This window comes from Notothenia rossii, assembly GCF_949606895.1.
Source record: "Notothenia rossii genome assembly, chromosome: 3".
NCBI classification, from domain to species: domain Eukaryota; kingdom Metazoa; phylum Chordata; class Actinopteri; order Perciformes; family Nototheniidae; genus Notothenia; species Notothenia rossii.
Window position 1 is genome coordinate 84,388,273 of NC_136901.1, and position 16,724 is coordinate 84,404,996.

Below are 16,724 nucleotides of genomic sequence, written 5' to 3' on the forward strand. Positions count from 1 at the left end.
ATGGACAAAAGGAGCTCAAATACAAATACAATTTATTGAAATGTGAACCAAAAGTTAATCAAACATGTTTTAAATAAAAGCACATGTGAACAGAAGGTGTAAACCTACTAAATGTATAAGTAAACACATTTAGTCAAATAAAGTGACAGACTAGGCCTGTGCAGTTGGTATCAGCTTTGCCCAGCATGGGCTCCTCCATCAGGCCTGGTCCTCCTCGCAGAGGAAAGACCCTCAGTCCTCTCCGGGCCAAACAAACAGACAGGACGTCCATCACACGGAGGTTTCTCCCTGAAGTCTCTGCAGCTTTCTGGACACCACGCTGTCTCAATCCATCCACACTGAATATGAAAGGGGGAAAATGAAAATAATAAATGCTTTAGACAATAAGAAACATAACGTTGACTTTTGAGTTGCTCAGTTTTTTTTAGATTGTCAATACTATTACTGTATAACTAATATATCAGGTTAAGAGGCACCTTCAAATAAAGATTGGTCTTTAAATACATGTTGTCTTTTGAATTGTTTGTCTAAAGTCAAGGATCTAGAACTGGTACTTAGTTTTAATGATACAGTCTGGTTATTATGCTGTTTGGAGGAGGCCTCACAGGTAAGAGCACTAACTAGCTACTGTACCATCACATGTACCTTAGCTTAACTTAAAGGTATTAAACGTATAATTAACTGATATCAAAATATAAATAAATAATGTCATGCAAACATATTAATATTTGCTTGATTCCAGTGTTGAATTTAGCACAATTGCATACAAACGTTAAGGGATTTTAAGATTCTGAAGTATTAGGCTAAAAACTCAATAACTTAGATTATTATTTATAGTTTTGCTGAATAGTTTCATGTCCGCTAACCTTAGAAACGTAAAATGCCACGGCAGTGTGCAGATGGGGAGCGTGTTAGCTTAGCTTGGTAGCTTCAGCTAGCTCTGGAACAAAGGTCCCGCCTCGGCTCTGCCTCTTTGCCCTTATTTGGAGCAGGCGGGAGTTGAACTCTGACGTCAGTGTCGAGCCGTTAGTGGCCGACTACGCCTACTAAGGGATTCTCGGCAACTCTGCAGAATCCTATGGGTGGCGTCACGGACCCTACGTCCATTTACAGTCTGTGGTTGTGACGTTATAACTCTTCTTTTTTTTTCGAGGGGTGGGGGGGTCAGAGGGCCTAGGTATAAAAGCATAGACTGTATATATAAATGGACGTAGTGTCCGTGACGTCACCCATAGGATTCTGCAGAGTTGCCGAGAAGACCTTTGTAGGCGGAGTCGGCCACTAATGGCTTGACAGCGACGTCAGAGTCTAATCCCGCCTGCTCCAAATAAGGGCAAAGAGGCGGAGCCGAGGCGGGACCTGCTGCCTCCGAACTGGAAGTAAACAGAGCTAGCTCAGGCTAAGAAGCTAAGCTAACATGAAATATATGCATACCAAGTTACTGCTAACAGTGTAGTTCCCCTATATAAACATTCATACATGTAATCAAATGAGACAATCTGCAAGAGAATTAGCTATATTTTGTTATTCTTAATGCTTGTCATTCACACGTTAAGAAAAGAAGTACCGATACCTAGCAGAACAGTTGAGACGATGTTCAGCTTCATAAGCCTTGTTCAACATAATTTATTTAGCTAATACTACAGCAGGCGAACAAAGTCTGCGTTTCGCTGCATTTCTTGATCTCCAGTTATAACGACGGACTCCACCTTCCGGACCTAACGGAGCCGCAGTGGGCTAGCTCCGGGACGCCGGCTGGAGCTAGCCCCCTGCGGCTCCGTTAGCTCCGGCGGCCACCACTGGGATAATTGGGTCACCTATTAACATTTGCTCCCGTTTAGCATTATGGGCGTCATAGCCATAGACTATAAAGTCTTACCCAAGGCTGAATCATAAACTAAAAATGTATATGTACAAAGGGTTACGTCCTTAGCTGGCTAATAAGTAACAAGCTAAGCTACCAAGCACAAAAACACCTGCGAACGGGATTAACATGTATAATATTATCATTTTAGACTTCTTGGAAGTTCTGTTAGTACATTCAAGCGCACAGCACGACATTTTAATTGTCTGGTATTTGTAACAATATTCCCTAAAAGGCACAATCACCACGAACACGGCTAAAGCTAAAGGGTCAAGTACAGTACTATGACTAAATAACGTTGTAGCCTCTATGGTTGTAGCCTAGCAGAGTGGACAAGTTGCTGTTAGCTGACAGTGAGGCATGTACATGTCCATCAAAGTGACCACGCCCTAATTTATGCAAACATTTTAAGACCTAATATAAATAAAAGGGTCGTGTTAGAAAACAATTCCCTCACAGATTCATAATCATGAAGGTGGAATCTAACTATATCGATAATAATATTTATTGCATCCATTGGTAGAAACAATTTGTGTACTTTATACTGCATCTTTCCATGTTTGGCATTTGGACACACTCAAGCACTTACAATAGCACATTTAATTACAGAAGTATGCAAATAAAGACATGGCAATAAAGTACGCTCAGTACTGTCTGCTATTAAATTCTGATCTCTGTAGTTTTGAAACTCCAAAAATCACATCATTAACAAGTCCCTTGGTATAAGGTAAAACAGTTATGAAATGTTGACATGTCGAAATGGGTTAAATAGGCCAAAAGAAAGACAAAGACTGATTAGGTTTCTTCAGCTTAGTATTATAAAAAAAATCATTTAAAAAAGGAAGCATTAAATGAACACAACTCCCAATTGCGGTTAGATGTTTTTACAGAGTATTGACCGAGACAGTAAGTAGATGACGCTCTTGGAAGAAGTAAACAGATTTGAGCATTCATAATGTATACAAAAAGGCAAAGGAGAACATCTTGAAACAGTTATGTCTGATGGCCCTAAATAAATCAGAGCAAAATCATTCCCCCCAGGATTTTTTACATTTTCTTTAATGAAAAACACACTTTGGTTAGTATTTTAAGATAAAAGACGACAGATACAAACACATGTAATCAAATATTGGTGAAACATCGAATAAAAGAGAATATCTGTTTGATGATATTTTGGCTTTCAGCATTAATCCTAATGTAAATCTTTGTCAAAGGTCAGTATTATCAACCAATTTACATTTGTAATAGACTCACATTCACATTCAGCATTTAATTTGAGAGTACACACTTTCTTCAGTCTCCATCTCTCTCTTCTTTCCTCCTCTTGTAGCCTTCCTTCCAGAGAAATGCACCGCAGCATAGTTCAGATCATGGCCACCTTCAGTCTGAGCAGCAAATACAATCTCCATTATTAAGAGACAGCTTTGTTGATAATGATTGTTTGATTACAGAATTATAATGGTCTATTATTTATTTGTAGCAGACTGCTGCTAATATAACAATGTGTTGCCATAGACACAGTCCTGATATCCAAACACAGCAAGCTGACTAGCTTTTTTAAATGATGTTAAACCAATATGAATTGTCAAAGGATTGACCTCTTTAGTAAGAAGCCATGTAATTAACTGGATGATGAGAATTATGTTAATCAAAATAACCAAAAAAGAAAGAATTTCGTAAGATTACTTACAATATCCTGCACAGGTTGGCTTGAGTTGTCATGTCTCGAATGCAAAGCGACGTTTTCATTTCCTAAATATGAAAAGAAAACATTAATATTATGAATTTAACCTGAGTTTTCAATACAGATCCCCAGCACATGGCATAACTTCATATTATCTACATTGCATTATGGGGTTAAGCATATTTGACATAAATAAATATAATGATATTCAGAATAACAGATTTCCAAGTATAAAAAACAGATATGTTAAGTGTAATAGTGTCCAAGAAAACAAGGTTAAGGTTAATCGTGTCTCTCATGATGTCATGTTTCTAAAACTATTTAAAGTAAAATAATCGGCGTATTACATTTTTGGACTAAATCAACAAAACGTACCTTTACATCGTGAACAACCTGCTCTTGAAGTCCGGCGGCAGAATAAAGTAATGTTTCCAATGATAGAAACGACCAAGCAGAGTATTGCTATCGCCAGCGCTATAACTTCAGAGCTTGCATTTCGCTCTAGAAAGCAAAGACATTAAACACATTAATGATGTGGTTCATTGGTTTGTAGACATTCATCTCCATATTAAACAAAATACATCAGTATAACATACCAATTTTCTGTTTTGTTACATCTCCAAATAATATCTCTCCACATGTGGCCACAGCACAGTAATAAGTCCCGGCATCAGATGAGCTGAAGTTCTTTGAGAAGCGATGAACACAACTCTTCTGAGTGCCCGGTAACTTCTCACATTCCTCTTGTCTTCTTCCATCAGTGTAGATGATGCTAGGACGAGATTTATCTGAACCGGCTCTGAACCAGAACACACTGATGTTTCCTGGACATGTTTTATTCTCAGAGTCAGAGAGGACCGAACACTGAAGGGTCATCGAGTTTCCTGGAGGAGCTGGATCAGATAATGTCGGCCACTGAACAGAATAGTTTGAAGTCCGCTGAGTGTTTCCTACAAAATACAAAACTGTTTAAAAAAATTGATGTTTAAAGTTATAGTGCATGGCAGAATTGGCAACACTTTTAGTGTTGAGTGGTTAACTCTGTTATTTTCTCAAATATATACGACATAGCTGGTAAATAAATCAACATCCAAAGTAAAAAAAAAATCTGAAAATAAATGGAATAATTTAATCTTAATTGTATGTCTAACTGAATTTGTATTTTAATTTGTGTTAATATGCAACAGATAATTGAAATGTTACTTTACTTAAACATTACCAAAGTGCAGCTTTGGATCCGAACTGAAGCATTTAAAAACTAATTCTAATGAACTAGATCACATTTACCTTTTAGTAACAAATATGTCCCACTCCATTCAGGATGTCCATAAAGCTCTGTGATTAAGCAGTGATACATTCCTTCATCTTCTGGGATTGTCCTCCGAATCGTCAGGTTGCTTAAATTGATATCGCGTTTTATCTCCAATCTTGAGTCAGAGAACTCTGGTGCAGAATCAGGTGTCGTAGATCCGAGCAGTTTCACAATTAATGTCAGAGTCCCTCCAGCATTTTGCTTGAACCAGTAGAGCTGTTTACTGCCAATCTCAATATTAGGCAGAGCACACTTGAAGGTCACAGATTCACCAAGAGGAACTGTAGTCACTGGAACCAGCGTATCTGAAATAAATGTCAGAATACAACACGTGAAACAGTACATACATCATGCAAGAACAGAAAAGTTAACCCCAACAGTAGGCATGCACATTTTTACTGAATACTTGCTCTTACATCCTTGATGAAGAAAAAGCAGTGTTGCCCATAACAGCAACATCTTGATATTGTCTCTTGTTGGGAAACTTTTGGGTATTTCAGTGAGTACAAATGTTGAAGTCACATGACCATGAATGTCTGTGTCAGAGTGTACCATGCATCTGATTGGCTCTCATAGAATCAAGATGCAAAAGTGCACTTCCTGTCTCACTTGTTGTGAAGCATATCATCTCATTCTTCTCAATTTACCAAAGTCATTTTAGCACATTATCCAGACCAGGTTAGCTGTTAACAGGGTTACATTGTGCTTCCAGAGACAAAGTATAATCTGATGTTCTCAGAGTAAGAAAAACGAAATAATTAATGTAGGATATATTTGTGTACACAACAGTAAAAATAGTAAAGAGTAAAATAGATAAGGTAATTCAAAGTTTCTCTTGTGTTGTTTTAGCAAGAGACAGCTTGCTACTATTATTTCTAGCATGTTTAGCAACTAACTGTAATTCTCACTTTTCTAATAGGAAATTGAATTTTCTTACAGTAGTTACTTCGCTTTGGTAGCTTTTCTTTTGTCACTGTTATTTTAATATACAGAAAGTGTAAAGAGACATTCTAGCATCTATAGCAATACCAAAAGTATGGAACTTAAACATTTTGTTTAGCAAGAAAATCTTCACAAAGGATCACAACTTTAAAATGTTGAAGTATACATATAGGCTAGCAGTTAGTCAGTCTCCAGGTACGCTGGAGGATAGAAATAGTTTCCTCTACCAAAATCATACTTTAAAATGTTTAAGTATACATATAATTGTCAGCAGTTAAGCGCTAACGTTAGGCTATAAAAGAGGCAGCTGTGGCTCAGGAGGTAGAGTGGTCGTCCTCTAACCAGAGGTTGGTGGTTTTCCAACCCAGCAGTCAACATTTCTAGAAAGACTAGAAAACCACTATTTACATCTTTAAACGAAATACACCAAGCTCATCTAACTGCTAAAGGCAGACTTCAGCACACTGCCGTTTAATGAGTCTCAGTTAGCCCTTTGTTAGCGACTATCATTTATACGTAACTTCTTAAAAGTTCACAAGACTTTTATTTACGGATTTATTTTATGCTGTAGACTTTAATAATCTTTTAAGCTTGAGTTAACCAAAGACATATTTCAGGCATCTGTTGGAGCAGAACCTCTGCTCCGCACGTTCCTCTATGGGTTTGTTTTAAAAGAAGGAAAAGTCAAAGCAGCCAGGATAAGGGTTAAACAATAATCTTCTTTAATGGTAAAAACATACAATACATCACCCAATCTCCTATTCACCTAATCAGGAAGCACTCTGCAACAGCAGCTTCAGAATGCGGAATGCTCCGGGCCCAAGTTCTACCACCGCGTGAGACACGTCTCACGACAGCCAGTCAAAAACAAGAGCGCCGATCTTCAAAATGATCACAACATTTATACACAGGTGGGGAGGAGTTTTATCGCTTGCTCTTCCCTAGCTATTTGTTATTGGCGAGTTCACTTCTGAGCGAGCTAGCCAGTGAGTTGGCAGTGTTCCATTGGTCGGTTTCACTTCTGGGCGGGACCCCAGGTAGTGAGTCCGCACTTGTTGATTCCATCTGTTTCTTCTGTGCGCGTGTGTGTGTGTTTCTGTCCCTCTGCCCTCAGGCAGTCCCCAAATCAATTATTTGGAGTCATGACAGAGGACTCTTTGACAGGACACTCATTCCCCGTAAACATCTTCAACACACACCTTATCTTTAACAGAAGTTAATTGTTCTTGTCACTTAATGGCTTCTGTGAACTTCCTTTCACCTTGAAGTCAACTTACTAGGAATTAATACATTTTATTGATAAGCTCAAAAGGACCTTTATCTCATTTACTGCTGGGTGACCCAAGTCTCAAGGCCTGCAGGATGTGCATCATTAACTACAAGAAAGAATTTAACTGTATTATCTTTGAGGAAAACCCCCTTTGGCTTCCCCTGTTAATTGCAAAAACCGTGGATGATTAACAGAGAGACCCTAACACTCTCCTGATATTCTGGGAACTGCAAAGCAAATGTCAAAGGTCATTTGTATTATACATACTCACAAATAGCCAAAAAAACACCCTTTTTATTTCACATAAAAGTGGAAGAAAAGACTATTGCGCTATATTTAAAAGAGGAAAAATGTACTTTGTCCGTTCAAATTTAACACACACGACCTTCAAATTTAACACACACGAATATATGAGGTGACATTAAAATGAATATACCAGAATTACACCTTATTGAACTTTCTGCTATAAACACGTTACTTTAATCCTTCAAATAATTCAAATAATACTTCACATCGCACCAAAAACACTTAACAAATTGGGCTTACTTTCAGGTGATGCTTTCGGTGTAATAAGCTAACAAATGTACGTGTTCTCCTGCAGAACTATATAGTGAGCAATGAATGGACATTTTAGAAATCTATCATCATCATTATGCAAAGTCTGCTAGTGTTTTCGCTTAATTATAATTTATATATTGGTAAAAAGCTTTGTCGGATTGTTATCAGAAAGTAGTTCACACATGCCATGGACACAAATGTTGGTTCGTTGGTTGAATTTGATTGCCCTATATAGTGGGTTCATCTGTACAGAAGTTACACAAACATAAAATGGCAGACAGGAAATACAGCGCACTAGTAAATACGAAGTGATTCAAGATTCAGCCCGTTTGCTTCAGCACAATTTCCTAACTCTGTTGACGTACAGCGTTGAACAGGAATCAGTCTTGAAACCAGGAAATGAGTAAGTACTTAACCACTTCCGGTTCTGGCAGTTCGTCTATCACCTATTGTAAGCTTTTTACTTCTGCTCATTGCATTTATGCTTAAAAAATCATAGAAAAAATGATCTTGCTGAGCAGAACTTTCAAGTATCATAAACAGATCCTATTTTAAAAAATACTCCAAAATCAAATGGAAATTACAATTTATTTTTGTCGAGGGATCCGTTGCCCTGCTACCTTCTGGGTCGGCCCACAAAACTGACATCTTTGCACCACTCTATTCTCCTTTGTATTGAATTAATGTTTCCTTCTATATAATAATTCTACTTGTGGTAGTTTCCATGGATTTATTATAAAACAGCCCTTCCTAGGTTAGACTAGGAGTGTTCATCCAAGTGTGTATAGCTTGGCTGAGGTCATAGCTACTCATTCTGTTTCCTTATCAATGTTAAGCCGTAATGACATCAGCATTGAAAAACAGCTTTTGTTTCTACCTTTTCTCTCTTTCAAATGTCTCTATAAAAAAAGGCCCAGATGGCTCAAAGCATAACCTTTTAAAAAAAATAAAAACACATGTTGAACTTTAAGCATTAAACACTTTTAACTTATTTATATGATGTGGTTGTTTTCACCGGAGCAACAGCAATAGCGGCTGGTCTCGCTACGTCTGAAGTAGCCCGATAGGGATTAGTGAGAGATGTGTCCACAGTTCCACAGTGTTATGAGTGCAGCATTCAGGTACGCATAGCACATACACATCTGGGACGCTGTTATGCACTCAAACTGAAAATTCAACAACAGAAGTACGCAAATTGAGGTACATCACTTGATTGGGTCATTATTCTGTCATGAAGTATTGGCTCTTATGCACTCTGCTTCTACCAGTGGAGCCGTTTACGCTGACTCTCAAAATTAAGCATAGCACAGGTGAAGGTTGCAGATTACCAAATTCAGCTGTGGTCACTGGACCCATCTGAATTTGTTTTACTGCATACACTTTGTAAAGCAGTAAATAGGTATATATATATCATTTAATTTTCAGTCTTAATCCATATTGACATCCCCATGGAAAACTATTTTTATGCAAGCCTTCTGGATTATTGGGTATTTTGTGTGTTACACTGATGTAGGCTATATGATGTTAACAAATATGTACAAATGTAATGAACTTTGACCTGAGATTGGCTGACCTATGTGAGCAAAAGTATAATGCAGAGCTTGTTGAGGTAATAACTAGGGGGGGGGGGGGCGGGGTTAAACATGTGCACTATGTTCAGAAATCTGAGCTGTATGTGTGAACAGAGCAGCCGGTTCAATTGCTTATCAGTTCGGTATCTGTTGTGACAATTCAATTATTTATTAAGAAAGAAGCAACACATTAACAAAGTATCTTTACATAGCATTGACACAGACAGTACACAGATGTGGAAAACGTACATTTAAAGACTTGAAACTTTATGATGTAAGTTGTTGTTCACAACTTTGATTACTCGCAATGAAACAAATATGTATCTCTACAGTGTACAGTATGTCTATCTACACAAGCTTACAGTAGCTTTTATATATTTTTTGTGTTATGATGATTACTTGTGTTTGCAAAACATATACATATAGTGCAATCCAATATATTAATTGGATTAATGACTTTACAGGATTTTATTTTTCACCCTACCTGCTGACTTGGAGGATGTTTACCCGCTGTTGTTTCATTTGTATGCAGAGTAACAGCAGCTGTATTATATACAAAGAAAAACCTTCATGTGAAGCTACTTTTGCCAAATATGTTTGATATATATTTGTATCAGTGAATGTACTTACTGTTGCAAACACCACAGGATTTCCCCTTCAGTGTCTTGATTGCATAAATGAGAAAGGCATTAACAATCACACATATAGCCAAAGCAGCACCGAACAGAGAGATGATGGTATTGTTCTGCTGCTGATTCAACAGGAAGTCTGATGACACCATGTGGGGAAAAAAGCAGATAATGAACATTAACATTTGGCATGTGTGAAATTAAGAGCAATTTCTAAGTGATTATGTTATAAACCATCACTTGACCTTAATCAATCTCATATGCTACATTACTAATTACAGTTAAACATGATGTAGTTACCTGTAGTGTTGAGTTCTGATCTGTTTCCAGAAATGATGTCCTCACATGCGGTCACATCGCAGTGACATGTCTTGTAGAAGCTGTAGACACATTTCTTCTTTGAGGGGCCACCTGGTTCCTTTTCATGTACTTCAACACTGTTTCCTCGAGTATTATTCAAACTTTGATTAAAAGCCTTGAAACAGCACAGATTTTGTTCTTCTGGTCGTGTTTTGTTCTCGGAGTCGGAGAGTATTGAACACTGCAGAGTCACAGAGTCTCCAGGATGGACTGGATCAGTTGGAGAAACTGCAGTGCTTTCAGGTTCTGGGAAATGTAGTTTCAGTTAGATAGAAATACGATCAAGATTTTTAAAACAAAGCTGCAATCAGTATTAGGTAAATAAATTGGCATTCAAGTAAATGTATTATTACTTCATAATTATACTGTCTCAAATACAAATTCCTTGAGTGAGATTATAAGTATTTCATTAAAGATACTCTTATCGATACTTTTCAATAATTTGGTGCTCAAAATTATAGACCTGAATACAAGATGTGAAGATTAAAAAGAAATTGTATTATTGCAGAAATAACTGTATAACTTATACATTAGCTTCTCAGAAGCAGACACAAATAAATAAAATAACTTAAAGGGGCCTGGCTCGCCCTATCATGCTTTTTGGGGTTTTCCCTCAGACAGAGGATGAAAAGAGGCATTTTTTTTTTTTTTTAGCAATTGTAAATCATTTACATCTTCATCCAGACATTTCAAACTGACAACCTAGCTCGACAAGAGATCCTTAAAACATTGTCCTACAGTGACATCATGCAAAACTGTGATATGAAGAAATTGGTCAAAAGGCTAAGATGGCAAAAAGATAAAGGTGAGTATGTATATTATTCTGGATTGTAAATTTGGTTCACAGTTAAGTGGATATTTTATACAAGTGTAAATGTATGCACACAAACTCAGATATCTTTTCTGCAAGTGCTCACATCAGGTTTTACACGCTCTCGCATTTTGCACCATATCTACCTTCATAGCTAGCACCGTTTTAGATTCAATTAGTGTCTCGTTTGCAAATGCTTCATTAAGTTGCTTGTGTTACCCCCTTTACAAGCAACTAATTGAGTACATAGATTGCACCTTGCACAATCACCACTACATTTTTTAAAAGTGCACCCAAACCTTCGATCGCTTCGCTCTGTCTGCCATGCCTGCGGGAGTCTCACAACAATAATAAGAGCGCTGTTGAGAGAGATGACGAGTGGCATTAAGGCCCAATCCCAAACCACTCCCTCGACCCTACCCCTCCGTGACGGAGTGAACTCCGTCTGGAGCCACACTCGCAGCTCAACGAGGCTCCCTCCTGTCGGATGGAGGGAGTAAATACAGCGGCAAGCTTTGGGACGGCCTCCCCTCTCTCCGGCAGAAACAGGAAATACCGTAACTGTATGTAACAACGGTTTCAAATCAGCATCTCTTAGACAAAAAATGTAAATTAATAACTCAAATAAAACTCCAAACATATTTCATTGTGTTACTTTTTTGTAAAGCTCTTTTAGTTTTAAACCTGATGTTTATAACCTTCTTAGTTTTTGCAACAGTCTGTAAATATACAAAACTTCATAATAAAATGCACACATTTACCTTTTTCTAGACTAAACACAGGTTTGATCCTAAGTTAAAACATATGAGGTTATCATGAGGTTGTTAACATCGCAGTTTATCAGTGGATGTTTGCTGGAACTACTTGTAAACAGCGTGTTTCCTGACGGACACACACAACGTGACTCTAGTCAGGTAGAGACCGGTCTCAAGTCAGCACCGCTGCAGACTTGATGTTTGAGGGCTTGATAGCCCACTCCCCCTCCACACCGCTCCACACTCGTTGGTTTGGAACAGCACTCAATATGGCGGACCCTCCGTGTGAACGCGCAAACGGAGGGGTAGGGTGTAGGGGTTGGTTTGGGAATGGGCCTTACAGTGGCCAATCCGAGGGGTCTCAAACCGGATACATCACACGGGATGAGGGTTCCCAACCAACCAGATTGGTTTAAAGTTAAACTAAGGAAGTAGACGTAACACATATAACGATAGCAGCACCGTTTGTCCAGCGGCTTAACGGTATACCGATACCGTCCAATCAGGTACCAGTATTGACGTAGTACCGGTTCTCGGTACCCATCCCTATCTTTAACTCTTAGGTCAGTTTGTGTCAGGAATTTGAGGGTCTGTTGTAGGGATGTAACGATACCAAAAACTCACGGTACGATAATATCGCGATATTGAATAATAAAGGGAAGGAAAAAAAATATCAGATTTTTTTTTTCTTCAATAAAACATTTTTTTACTCGGAAAATGTTTTTTTATTAAATAATAAATCTGATTTTTACAGCATTTTTGTAGGATAGCAGTATTTTAAAGTGTCAAAAACAAAGTGACAGTAACAGACTGGAACAAGAAAACCAGTGTTTTTGTACCTACTGGTACTACCAAACAAAGTAAGCTTTGTTTTCTTTATGCCACTGCATCTCACAAATAAACAAGGACATTTAATAATCAGACCCTGCAATAAAATAAATCAAGTTTCACTTTAGTTTTTCAAGTAACTCAACTCAAACTCACTAGTCACTCACTCAGCATCATCAGACAGGTTTTTAGGAATATGAGAATGTCCACATTTCCAGGTATTTATAAGCTGGGATGTTTGGGCATTTACAATATCCCCTGCTCTGGAAAAAACTCTGTCGCTTGGTACTGATGTTGCTGGGACACCAGTGGTCGCGTTAACCGAATATTTTATTTAACAATGACGGAAAAATCTGAACGCAGTCTGTCATTTTGACAGATTAGAACAAACTCGGAACAGCACCAACGTTTCCCCGCAGCGAGGCTCTGGTGTTATGCCGTGTTATGCATACCCTCCAAAAGGAAATTATATAGTTTCCAAACCGTACTTTGCCGTACAGATCAATACATGTCTGGGAGGTCTTGCTTTACGCTGTGCGCGTCCCGCGAGGTGCATGTACACTCGGCATAACACCGCCCCCCCCCCGTTGACAGTTCACGAGCATGCTCTATCGTGAACTTTTCAGACCCGACGGGTAATAAGGGATTATGAGGGATATTTTACGATCCTGTCTGTCGAAATGACGGACAGCGAAAAAGTCTAACGCCAGGCTTATTGACAGGGCGAGATATAAATATATGGTTGATACTTGTCAATGTCTCTAGGTGTGTAAATGTAGCCCTGTAAATACGATGTCCTTTTGTGTTATCTGTTGTTTTATTTTCATGTTGTAACCTACTTGCTGCCATGTTAGAGAGGTCTCTCTTGAAAAAGAGATCGATGATCTCAATGGGACCACCTGGTTAAATAAAGGTTTAAAAAAAAAAGTGTTTAAAAAAAAAAACCTTTTTTGAAAATAATTTCTTTTTGAAAATCGTGGTAGATTTTGTCAGTCTCACGAAGGTATTGGGAAGTTTATTTACCGCGATACCGCGATATTCGGTATATCGTTACATCCCTAGTCTGTTGGCTTATTTGAATACAGTAGTAGACAGCAGCATCACTTAGCTTTGCTTCTTTAATACTGTAACAATCACAAAGGGAGTCGGAAACAGGCTTCAAGTTATTAGGCTTTAATAACTCTTCTTATGCTCGGATGATCACAGGTTCATGTACAGCTTGTGGGTTAAACCTCACACTAACTCTAACTCCCACCCATATATATATCAGTGTCTACGTCACAACTTCCCGCCCTCAAGCCCATCAAGCAGATAAAATGATAGTTATGTTAAACCGGTAGTTTTTTTGTACGTACCTCCTTGTCGTCAGCCATTCTTCTTCTGCGGGGCTTTCCCGCTCCGATACCACTCTTCATTTGAAAACGGCCAATCATAAAAGAGGAGGAGTGTAACCGATTAGATTTTGCGTTACTGGGACACGGTACGCCCACTTCCTAAAATTTCTCCGCAGGCCAGAGTTTCACGAGCAGAAGAGCAGGAATTGCTCACGAGAGCGCAGGAGAGCTCATGTAGATGCTGCACATGCTCAAGGCATGTTTCTCCCCTGCAGGCTTCAATATTGCTCTCGCGTGAGTGCCGTTTTAGTGCTCGCGAAAATAATATACGTCCGCGGCTGCTTGACTGCTCGCGGAGGATCTCATATGCCCTCGCGATTTATGACAGAGATTTGCCGCCATACCGCACCTAGACCAGCATCACTGTGCAGCTCTGTGATTGGCAGAGAGACGGGGGATGCCTGAGTGCCACACTCAGAATCCTATACAGGGTTGCTACACTACAAAGTTCCTCGTCCACGAGGAACAAATACAACTCAGCACAAACACTACAACTACACAGTGTACTTTGACTAGGAAGGTCTGGGTGGACTACCATCCCTTCCAGTGACACCAGGGCGCATTCTTGCCCTCTACAGGAACCGAGGGGTCTCACTATAAACTTTACTACCAAACAAAGTCTCTGAAACGACTCGGGGGTCGTGACTGCCTTCTCGGCAGGGGACTGCTGCTCTGCTCGCCGGGGGACCTGAGTGGGGGTGTCGAGGGGCGGCTTTGGGCCCTGGTGTTCCTTGGGCCTTTGGGGAAGCGACTCCTCTGTACGGAGCCAACCTGTCTCTGTGGAGTCCAACTTTTCTCCCCTTTGGTGGCAGCTGCACCCTGTAGACCACTACCCCCACCATCTCCAGTCCTCTGCAGGGGCCAACCCACTGGCTGTCCAGTTTTGGGCACCGTCCTTTCTTCCGTTGTGGGCTGTAGACCCAGACCAGCTCCCCGGCCCGGAAATGCTGCCCTCTTGTCCTGGTGTCATAGTTCCGCTTCTGTCCACCTCGTCCAGTCTCAGCTCCATCTCCTTCAGTTCCCCTCCGATTCTGAACCTCACAGAGTCCAGGGTCTGCTCCGCCTCTGCTTTCCTCGAGGCCTCTCTGTGTTGGGCGTTCTGCTCCATGGTACTCATCTCCGCTATAGCTACGCTTGCCTGCTTCTGGGCCTCATCCAGCTGAGATTTACAGGTATCCAACTCTGCTTCTGTCCTTTTCAGGTCTTCTAGAGTTTTCGAAGTCTCCAGTTGGGATTGTTCCATCTTATTCTGGAGCTCGTTGTAACCTTTCTGCAGCGCCTTAGCGTCTCTACCCATCTCGCTGATCCTCTCCTGGTACTTGATGCAGTCCCTCTGCAGCTGCCGGACCTCCAGCTGCTTCTCCCTCAGCAGCTCCTCCAGCTGCCGCACTCTGCTCTGGCTGCCTTCCCTGACCCTCTGAGCAGATCTCAGCTGCTGCTCCCGCTCCCTCCGCTTACCAGACTCTGCTTCTGCTCTTTCTCTCTGTGCTTGCCTCATGTCCTCCTTCAGCCTGGTGGCCCGGTCGCTCTCGCTCTGTGCCTCGGCCTCCAACTCGGCCTGCTCCCTCGCCAACCGCTCCACCTCCCGCTGAAGCTCGGCCAAGTGCTCCCGGTTGTCCGCCTTCTCCTGCTGGTAGTCTGCGATGCTGCCGTTGAGCTGGGCCAGATGGTTCATCAGACGCTCCTCCAGGTTGTCCTTCTCGGCTTCAAGGCTCCTGAGCAGCTCTTTGAACTGCGCCTCCCTCTTGGCACCCTCCTCCACCAGGCTCCTTTCTCTCTCTTTGACCTCTTGGAGGCACTTCTCCAGAGAGGCCACAAGGCTCTCCTTCTCTTTACTCTCCTGGAAAAACTGGAACACTTTCAGTCACCTTGGTAACCCATACAGGCTTCTCCTCCTCTCTGCAGCTCCTCACAGCCGGTGGTACCGGCCCTCCGTTGCTCCTCGCCGCTACACTCCACACATTCTCTCTCTCCGCAGCCATCTTCAAGGGCTTCTGCAAGGACTGTGGATGCTGCAGCTGTACCTCGACCCTCAAGTCCGCAGGGAGGAGAGCCCTGATGAACTGATCACGTGCCAGCTCACTCTGCACTCCGGTGCAGAGTGGCATGTGTGCATACACCCACCGCGTCAGGCTCTCCACGTCGTTAGCCAGCGCACGCAGCGTCTCTCCAGACTTCCTACAGGGGTTACTCAATTCGTTCCGGAGCAGCTCTGGCGGGAAACATTCAAAGCCCCAGCTAACGCTTCATAGCTGTGTCGGTCCTCAGGGCTAAGTAGTAGCAGACATGAAAGAGCCTCGTCTGTGAGGCACAAAGCTAGCTGTAGTGCTTTAGTCTCTATTGACCAACCCCCGGCATGTGCAAGCAGTTCAAATTGGGCATGGAAAGCCTCCCAGTCTGCCTTACCCGAGTATTTGGGTGTTTTCACGGACGTGGCGGCTGCTACTGGTTGATGGGCGCCGTCATTGTTTTTTACATCCAGCTTGGAAATGGCGCGAAATGGCGCTGAAGACGGCGACATTCCCGCGTCTCTAGCCATCTTCACCGCCGACTCCCTCAGGCGCTCTCTCGCCTCCCGTGCCTTCACGAACTCCCCACTCATGTCCTTCGACCACCCGCATGCTCCATCTTCCTCTCCATCGCTACTTTCCTGCTTCACTCCCATCTTGCTGAACTTTTCCATCTCCGCTATCTTACCGGCTAGCTCCGTGACGCAGTTACGAACTCCCGTCAGGATAGACGTCCT

The 16,724-nt window shown here is 41.2% G+C and overlaps 1 protein-coding gene across 1 annotated transcript in view; it reads right to left on the bottom strand.

Moving 5' to 3' along the window:
* The window catches only part of LOC307032118 (uncharacterized protein), a 33,352-nt gene continuing 16,628 nt past the window's right edge, over positions 1 to 16,724 (bottom strand). The window contains exon 2 of the mRNA XM_079669877.1: positions 1 to 338. The gene's annotated coding sequence lies outside the window, so the exon portion shown is untranslated. The remainder of the gene's footprint in view (positions 339 to 16,724) is intronic.